We start from the raw sequence: 8,386 nt of genomic DNA, 5'->3' as shown, positions 1-8,386 counted from the left end.
CCACGGGGGTAAAATTGAAAAAAGTTGAAAACAATTTTTTTGGATTTTAGTCATTTTTCCGGCGTTTATCAGACTTTCAGATAGGGGAAATGTGAGTGAGCGTTCCGATTTCAGTTCCAGAGCGATTCGCCCAATGAGTCCTTGATATTTAGTCGTTTTCAGCCAATTTTCTGGATTTTTGAAAATTTCACTTTTTTGTGAAAATATCCACTAAATGAGAGAATAATATGTGTGAGGGTACCCCAGGAGAGTTCCAAATGTTTGTGGGTAGAATATATATCCCACAGGATAAAATTGGAAAAAGTTTGAAAAAATTTTTTTTTGGACTTAGTCATTTTTCCGCCATTTATCAGACTTTCAGATAGGGGAAATGTCAGTGAACATTCCGATTTCAGTTCCAGAGCGATTCGCCCAATGAGTCCTTCATATTTAGTCGTTTTCAGACAATTTTCTTGATTTTTGAAAATTTCACTTTTTTGTGAAAATATGCACTAAATGAGGGAATAATATGTGTGAGGGTACCCCAGGAGAGTTCCAAATGTGCGTGGGTAGAATATATATCCCACGGGGGTAAAATTGAAAAAAGTTGAAAAAAATTTTTTTTTGGACTTAGTCATTTTTCCGTCGTTATCAGACTTTCAGATAGGGGAAATGTGAGTGAGCGTTCCGATTTCAGTTCCAGAGCGATTCGCCCAATGAGTCCTTGATATTTAGTCATTTTCAGCCAATTTTCTTGATTTTTGAAAATTTCACTTTTTTGTGAAAATATCCACTAAATGAGAGAATAATATGTGTGAAGGTACCCCAGGAGAGTTCCAAATGTGTGTGGGTAGAATATATATCCCACGGGGGTAAAATTGAAAAAATTGTCAAAATTTTTTTGGGGGATTTAGTCATTTTTCCGGCGTTTATCAGACTTTCAGATAGGGGAAATGTGAGTGAGCGTTCCGATTTCAGTTCCAGAGCGATTCGCCCAATGAGTCCTTGATATTTAGTCGTTTTCAGCCAATTTTCTGGATTTTTGAAAATTTCACTTTTTTGTGAAAATATCCACTAAATGAGAGAATAATATGTGTGAGGGTACCCCAGGAGAGTTCCAAATGTGTGTGGGTAGAATATATATCCCACGGGGACAAAATTGGAAAAAGTTGAAAAAATTTTTTTTTTGGACTTAGTCATTTTTCCGTCGTTTATCAGACTTTCAGATAGGGGAATTGTCAGTGAGCGTTCCGATTTCAGTTCCAGAGCGATTCGCCCATTGAGTCCTTGATATTTAGTCGTTTTCAGCCAATTTTCTGGATTTTTGAAAATTTCACTTTTTTGTGAAAATATCCACTAAATGAGGGAATAATATGTGTGAGGGTACCCCAGGAGAGTTCCAAATGGGTGTGGGTAGAATATATATCCCACGGGGGTAAAATTGGAAAAAGTTGAAAAAAATTTTTTTTGGGACTTAGTCATTTTTCCGGCGTTATCAGACTTTCAGATAGGGGAAATGTGAGTGAGCGTTCCGATTTCAGTTCCAGAGCGATTCGCCCAATGAGTCCTTGATATTTAGTCGTTTGCAGCCAATTTTCTGGATTTTTGAAAATTTCACTTTTTTGTGAAAATATCCACTAAATGAGGGAATAATATGTGTGAGGGTACCCCAGGAGAGTTCCAAATTTGTGTGGGTAGAATATATATCCCACGGGGGTAAAATTGAAAAAAGTTGAAAACAATTTTTTTGGATTTTAGTCATTTTTCCGGCGTTTATCAGACTTTCAGATAGGGGAAATGTGAGTGAGCGTTCCGATTTCAGTTCCAGAGCGATTCGCCCAATGAGTCCTTGATATTTAGTCGTTTTCAGCCAATTTTCTGGATTTTTGAAAATTTCACTTTTTTGTGAAAATATCCACTAAATGAGAGAATAATATGTGTGAGGGTACCCCAGGAGAGTTCCAAATGTTTGTGGGTAGAATATATATCCCACAGGATAAAATTGGAAAAAGTTTGAAAAAAATTTTTTTTGGACTTAGTCATTTTTCCGCCATTTATCAGACTTTCAGATAGGGGAAATGTCAGTGAACATTCCGATTTCAGTTCCAGAGCGATTCGCCCAATGAGTCCTTCATATTTAGTCGTTTTCAGACAATTTTCTTGATTTTTGAAAATTTCACTTTTTTGTGAAAATATGCACTAAATGAGGGAATAATATGTGTGAGGGTACCCCAGGAGAGTTCCAAATGTGTGTGGGTAGAATATATATCCCACAGGGGTAAAATTGAAAAAAATTTTTTTTTGGACTTAGTCATTTTTCCGGCGTTTATCAGACTTTCAGATAGGGGAAATGTCAGTGAGCGTTCCGATTTCAGTTCCAGAGCGATTCGCCCAATGAGTCCTTGATATTTAGTTGTTTTCAGCCAATTTTCTGGATTTTTAAAAATTTCACTTTTTTGTGAAAATATCCACTAAATGAGGGAATAATATGTGTGAGGGTACCCCAGGAGAGTTCCAAATGTGTGTGGGTAGAATATATATCCCACGGGGGTAAAATTGAAAAAAGTTGAAAAAAATTTTTTTTTGGACTTAGTCATTTTTCCGTCGTTTATCAAACTTTCAGATAGGGGAATTGTCAGTGAGTGTTCCGATTTCAGTTCCAGAGCGATTCGCCCATTGAGTCCTTGATATTTAGTCGTTTTCAGCAAATTTTCTGGATTTTTGAAAATTTCACTATTTTGTGTAAATATCCACTAAATGAGGGAATAATATGTGTGAGGGTACCCCAGGAGAGTTCCGAATGTGTGTGGGTAGAATATATATCCCACGGGGGTAAAATTGAAAAAAGTTGAAAAAATTTTTTTTGGGGGGATTTAGTCATTTTTCCGGCGTTTATCAGACTTTCAGATAGGGGAAATGTGAGTGAGCGTTCCGATTTCAGTTCCAGAGCGATTCGCCCAATGAGTCCTTGATATTTAGTCGTTTTCAGCCAATTTTCTGGATTTTTAAAAATTTCACTTTTTTGTGAAAATATCCACTAAATGAGAGAATAATATGTGTGAGGGTACCCCAGGAGAGTTCCAAATGTGTGTGGGTAGAATATATATCCCACGGGGACAAAATTGGAAAAAGTTGAAAAAATTTTTTTTTTGGACTTAGTCATTTTTCCGTCGTTTATCAGACTTTCAGATAGGGGAATTGTCAGTGAGCGTTCCGATTTCAGTTCCAGAGCGATTCGCCCATTGAGTCCTTGATATTTAGTCGTTTTCAGCCAATTTTCTGGATTTTTGAAAATTTCACGTTTTTGTGTAAATATCCACTAAATGAGGGAATAATATGTGTGAGGGTACCCCAGGAGAGTTCCGAATGTGTGTGGGTAGAATATATATCCCACGGGGGTAAAATTGAAAAAAGTTGAAAAAAATTTTTTTTGGGGGATTTAGTCATTTTTCCGGCGTTTATCAGACTTTCAGATAGGGGAAATGTGAGTGAGCGTTCCGATTTCAGTTCCAGAGCGATTCGCCCAATGAGTCCTTGATATTTAGTCGTTTTCAGCCAATTTTCTGGATTTTTGAAAATTTCACTTTTTTGTGAAAATATCCACTAAATGAGAGAATAATATGTGTGAGGGTACCCCATGAGAGTTCCAAATGTGTGTGGGTAGAATATATATCCCACGGGGACAAAATTGGAAAAAGTTGAAAAAATTTTTTTTTTGGACTTAGTCATTTTTCCGTCGTTTATCAGACTTTCAGATAGGGGAATTGTCAGTGAGCGTTCCGATTTCAGTTCCAGAGCGATTCGCCCATTGAGTCCTTGATATTTAGTCGTTTTCAGCCAATTTTCTGGATTTTTGAAAATTTCACTTTTTTGTGTAAATATCCACTAAATGAGGGAATAATATGTGTGAGGGTACCCCAGGAGAGTTCCGAATGTGTGTGGGTAGAATATATATCCCACGGGGGTAAAATTGAAAAAAGTTGGAAAATTTTTTTGGGGGGATTTAGTCATTTTTCCGCCGTTTAGCAGACTTTCAGATAGGGGAAATGTGAGTTAGCATTCCGATTTCAGTTCCAGAGCGATTCGCCCAATGAGTCCTTGATATTTAGTCGTTTTCAGCCAATTTTCTGGATTTTTGAAAATTTCACATTTTTGTGAAAATATCCACTAAATGAGGGAATGATATGTGTGAGGGTACCCCAGGAGAGTTCCAAATGTGTGTGGGTAGAATATATATCCCACGGGGGTAAAATTGAAAAAAGTTGAAAAAATTTATTTTTTGGACTTAGTCATTTTTCCGGTGTTTATCAGACTTTCAGATAGGGGATATGTCAGTGAGAGTTCAGATTTCAGTTCCAGAGCGATTCGCCCAATGAGTCCTTGATATTTAGTCGTTTTCAGCCAATTTTCTGGATTTTTGAAAATTTCACTTTTTTGTGAAAATATCCACTAAATGAGGGAATAATATGAGTGAGGGTACCCCAGGATAGTTCCAAATGTGTGTGGGTAAAATATATATCCCACGGGGGTAAAATTGAAAAAAGTTGAAAAAATTTTTTTTTTTCGACTTAGTCATTTTTCCTGCGTTTATCAGACTTTCAGATAGGGGATATGTCAGTGAGCGTTCCGATTTCAGTTCCAGAGCGATTCGCCCAATGAGTCCTTGATATTTAGTCTTTTTCAGCCAATTTTCTGGATTTTTAAAAATTTCACTTTTTTGTGAAAATATCCACTAAATGAGGGAATAATATGTGTGAGGGTACCCCAGGAGAGTTCCAAATTTGTGTGGGTAGAATATATATCCCATGGGGGTAAAATTGAAAAAAGTTAAAAAAAAATTTTTTTGGGACTTAGTCATTTTTCTGGCGTTTATCAGACTTTCAGATAGGGGAAATGTGAGTGAGCGTTCCGATTTCAGTTCCAGAGCGATTCGCCCAATGAGTCCTTGATATTTAGTCTTTTTCAGCCAATTTTCTGGATTTTTAAAAATTTCACTTTTTTGTGAAAATATCCACTAAATGAGGGAATAATATGTGTGAGGGTACCCCAGGAGAGTTCCAAATGTGTGTGGGTAGAATATATATCCCACAGGGGTAAAATTGAAAAAAGTTGATAAATTTTTTTTTTTTGGACGAAGTCATTTTTCCTGCGTTTATCAGACTTTCAGATAGGGAATATGTCAGTGAGGGTTCCGATTTCAGTTCCAGAGCGATTCGCCCAATGAGTCCTTGATATTTAGTCATTTTCAGCCAATTTTCTGAATTTTTGAAAATTTCACTTTTTTGTGAAAATATCCACTAAATGAGAGAATAATATGTGTGAACGTACCCCAGGAGAGTTCCATATGTGTGTGGGTAGAATATATATCCCACGGGGGTAAAATAAAAAAAAGTTGGAAAAATTTTTTTTTTGGATTTAGTCATTTTTCCGGCGTTTATCAGACTTTCAGATAGGGGAAATGTGAGTGAGCGTTCCGATTTCAGTTCCAGAGCGATTCGCCCAATGAGTCCTTGATATATAGTCGTTTTCAGCCAATTTTCTGGATTTTTAAAATTTCACTTTTTTGTGAAAATATCCACTAAATGAGGGAATAATATGTGTGAGGGTACCGCAGGAGAGTTCCAAATGTGTGTGGGTAGAATATATATCCCACGGGGGTAAAATTGAAAAAAGTTGAAAAAAATTTTTTTTTGGACTTAGTCATTTTTCCGTCGTTTATCAGACTTTCAGATAGGGGAATTGTCAGTTAGTGTTCCGATTTCAGTTCCACAGCGATTCGCCCATTGAGTCCTTGATATTTAGTCGTTTTCAGCCAATTTTCTGGATTTTTGAAAATTTCACTTTTTTGTGTAAATATCCACTAAATGAGGGAATAATATGTGTGAGGGTACCCCAGGAGAGTTCCGAATGGGTGTGGGTAGAATATATATCCCACGGGGGTAAAATTGAAAAAAGTTGGAAAAATTTTTTGGGGGGATTTAGTCATTTTTCCGCCGTTTAGCAGACTTTCAGATAGGGGAAATGTGAGTTAGCGTTCCGATTTCAGTTCCAGAGCGATTCGCCCAATGAGTCCTTGATATTTAGTCGTTTTCAGCCAATTTTCTGGATTTTTGAAAATTTCACATTTTTGTGAAAATATCCACTAAATGAGGGAATAATATGTGTGAGGGTACCCCAGGAGAGTTCCAAATGTGTGTGGGTAAAATATATATCCCACGGGGGTAAAATTGAAAAAAGTTGAAAAATTTTTTTTTTTTGGACTTAGTCATTTTTCTGGCGTTTATCAGACTTTCAGATAGGGGAAATGTGAGTGAGCGTTCCGATTTCAGTTCCAGAGCGATTCGCCCAATGAGTCCTTGATATTTAGTCTTTTTCAGCCAATTTTCTGGATTTTTAAAAATTTCACTTTTTTGTGAAAATATCCACTAAATGAGGGAATAATATGTATGAGGGTACCCCAGGAGAGTTCCAAATTTGTGTGGGTAGAATATATATCCCATGGGGGTAAAATTGAAAAAAGTTGAAAAAAATTTTTTTTGGGACTTAGTCATTTTTCCGCCGTTTAGCAGACTTTCAGATAGGGGAAATGTGAGTGAGCATTCCGATTTCAGTTCCAGAGCGATTCGCCCAATGAGTTCTTGATATTTAGTCGTTTTCAGCCAATTTTCTGGATTTTTGAAAATTTCACTTTTTTGTGAAAATATCCACTAAATGAGGGAATAATATGTGTGAGGGTACCCCAGGAGAGTTCCAAATGTGTGTGGGTAGAATATATATCCCACAGGGGTAAAATTGAAAAAAGTTGATAAATTTTTTTTTTTTGGACGAAGTCATTTTTCCTGCGTTTATCAGACTTTCAGATAGGGAATATGTCAGTGAGCGTTCCGATTTCAGTTCCAGAGCGATTCGCCCAATGAGTCCTTGATATTTAGTCGTTTTCAGCCAATTTTCTGAATTTTTGAAAATTTCACTTTTTTGTGAAAATATCCACTAAATGAGAGAATAATATGTGTGAACGTACCCCAGGAGAGTTCCATATGTGTGTGGGTAGAATATATATTCCACGGGGGTAAAATTAAAAAAAGTTGGAAAAATTTTTTTTTTGGATTTAGTCATTTTTCCGGCGTTTATCAGACTTTCAGATATGGGAAATGTGAGTGAGCATTCCGATTTCAGTTCCAGAGCGATTCGCCCAATGAGTCCTTGATATATAGTCGTTTTCAGCCAATTTTCTGGATTTTTAAAATTTCACTTTTTTGTTTAAATATCCACTAAATGAGGGAATAATATGTGTGAGGGTACCCCAGGAGAGTTCCGAATGGGTGTGGGTAGAATATATATCCCACGGGGGTAAAATTGAAAAAAGTTGAAAAAAAATTTTTTTGGGACTTAGTCATTTTTCCGGCGTTTATCAGACTTTCAGATAGGGGAAATGTGAGTGAGCGTTCCGATTTCAGTTCCAGAGCGATTCGCCCAATGAGTCCTTGATATTTAGTCATTTTCAGCCAATTTTCTGGATTTTTGAAAATTTCACTTTTTTGTGAAAATATCCACTAAATGAGAGAATAATATGTGTGAACGTACCCCAGGAGAGTTCCATATGTGTGTGGGTAGAATATATATCCCACGGGGGTAAAATAAAAAAAAGTTGGAAAAATTTTTTTTTTGGATTTAGTCATTTTTCCGGCGTTTATCAGACTTTCAGATAGGGGAAATGTGAGTGAGCGTTCCGATTTCAGTTCCAGAGCGATTCGCCCAATGAGTCCTTGATATATAGTCGTTTTCAGCCAATTTTCTGGATTTTTAAAATTTCACTTTTTTGTGAAAATATCCACTAAATGAGGGAATAATATGTGTGAGGGTACCGCAGGAGAGTTCCAAATGTGTGTGGGTAGAATATATATCCCAGGGGGGTAAAATTGAAAAAAGTTGAAAAAAATTTTTTTTTGGACTTAGTCATTTTTCCGTCGTTTATCAGACTTTCAGATAGGGGAATTGTCAGTTAGTGTTCCGATTTCAGTTCCACAGCGATTCGCCCATTGAGTCCTTGATATTTAGTCGTTTTCAGCCAATTTTCTGGATTTTTGAAAATTTCACTTTTTTGTGTAAATATCCACTAAATGAGGGAATAATATGTGTGAGGGTACCCCAGGAGAGTTCCGAATGGGTGTGGGTAGAATATATATCCCACGGGGGTAAAATTGAAAAAAGTTGGAAAAATTTTTTGGGGGGATTTAGTCATTTTTCCGCCGTTTAGCAGACTTTCAGATAGGGGAAATGTGAGTTAGCGTTCCGATTTCAGTTCCAGAGCGATTCGCCCAATGAGTCCTTGATATTTAGTCGTTTTCAGCCAATTTTCTGGATTTTTGAAAATTTCACATTTTTGTGAAAATATCCACTAAATGAG

This window comes from Phyllobates terribilis, unplaced genomic scaffold (genome assembly GCF_046119375.1).
Source record: "Phyllobates terribilis strain yellow unplaced genomic scaffold, ASM4611937v1 Scaffold_31__1_contigs__length_13893835, whole genome shotgun sequence".
NCBI lineage: Eukaryota > Metazoa > Chordata > Amphibia > Anura > Dendrobatidae > Phyllobates > Phyllobates terribilis.
This window is presented reverse-complemented; position numbering follows the sequence as displayed.